Below are 1,963 nucleotides of genomic sequence, written 5' to 3'. Positions count from 1 at the left end.
CTTGCTGAATGGATACAAAAACAAGACCCATATATATGCTGTGTACAAGAGACCCACTGCAGACCTAGGGACACATACAGAGTGAAAGTGGGGGAATGGAAATAGATATTCCATGCAAATGGAAATCAAAACAAAGCTGGAGTAGCTATAGTCATATCAGATAAAATAGACTTTAAAATAAAGAATGTTACAAAAGACAAGGAAGGACACTACATAATGATCAAGGGATCAATCCAAGAAGAAGATATAACAATTATAAATATATATGCACCCAACATAGGACACCTCAACACATAAGGCAACTGCTAACAGCTATAAATGAGGAAATCGACAGTAACACAATAATAGTGGGGGACTTTAACACCTCAGTTATACCAATGGACAGATCATCAAAAATGAAAATAAATAGGGAAACAGAAGGTTTAAATGACACAACAGACCAGATAGATTTAACTGATATTTATAGGACATTCCATTCAAAAGCAGCAGATTACACTTTCTTCTCAAGTGCACATGGAACATTCTCCAGGAGAGATCACATCTTGGGTCACAAATCAAGCCTCAGTACATTTAAGAAAAGTGAAATCATATCAAGCATTTTTCTGACCACAATGCTATGAGATTAGAAATGAATTACAGGGGAAAAAAATGTAAAAAAAACAAACACATGGAGGCTAAACAACACGTTACTAAATAACCAAGAGATCACTGAAGAAATCAAAGAGGAAATCAAAAAATATCTAGAGAAAAATGACAATGAAAACACGATGATCCAAAACGTATGGGATGCAGCAAAAGCAGTTCTAAGAGGGAATATTATAGCTATACAAGCCTACCTCAAGAAACAAGAAAAATCTCAAGTAAACAATCTAAACTTACACCTAAAAGAACTAGAGAAAGAAGAACAAACAAAACCCAAAGTTAGCAGAAGGAAAGAAATCATAAAGATCAGAGTAGAAATAAATGAAATAGAAACAAACAAAACAATAGCAAATATCAATAAAACTAAAAGCTGATTCTTTGAGAAAATAAACCAAATTGATAAACCATTAGCCAGACTCATCAAGGAAAAGAGGGAGAGGACTCAAATCAATAAAATTAGAAATGAAAAAGGAGACAACACACACTGCAGAAAAAAAATGCTTCACAGGTGAATTCTATCAAACATTTAGAGAAGAGCTAACACCCATCCTTCTCAAACTCTTCCAAAAAATTGCAGAGGAAGGAACACTCCCAAACTCATTCTATGAGGCCACCATGACCCTGATACCAAAACAAGACCAAGACACTACAAAAAGAGAAAATTACAGACCAATATCACTGATGAATATAGATGCAAAAATCCTCAACAAAATACTGGCAAACAGAATACAACAACACATTAAAAGGATCATACACCACGATCAAGATGGATTTATCCCAGGGATGCAAGTAATCTTCAATACACACAAATCAATCAATGTGATACACCATATTAACAAATTGAAGAATAAAAACCATATGATCATCTCAATAGATGCAGAAAAAGCTTTTGACAAAATTCAACACCAATTTATGATAAACACTCTTCAGAAAGTGGTCATAGAGGGAACCTACCTCAGCATAATAAAGGCCATATAAGACAAACCCACAGCAAACATCATTCTCAATGGTGAAAAACTGAAAGCATTTCCTCTAAGATCAGGAACAAGATAAGGATGTCCACTCTCACCACTATTATTCAACGTAGTTTTGGAAGTCCTAGCCACGGGAATCAGAGAAAAAAAAGAAATAAAAGGAATCTAAATCGGAAAAGAAGAAGTAAAACTGTCACTGCAGATGACATGATACTATACATAGAGAATCCTAAAAATGTCACCAGAAAACTACTAGAGCTAATCAATGAATTTGGTAAAGTTTCAAGATACAAAATTAATGCAGAGAAATCTCTTGCATTCCTATACACTAATGATGAAAAATCTGA

The sequence above is a fragment of the Physeter macrocephalus genome, chromosome 8, assembly GCF_002837175.3.
Source record: "Physeter macrocephalus isolate SW-GA chromosome 8, ASM283717v5, whole genome shotgun sequence".
Lineage (NCBI taxonomy): Eukaryota > Metazoa > Chordata > Mammalia > Artiodactyla > Physeteridae > Physeter > Physeter macrocephalus.
This window is presented reverse-complemented; position numbering follows the sequence as displayed.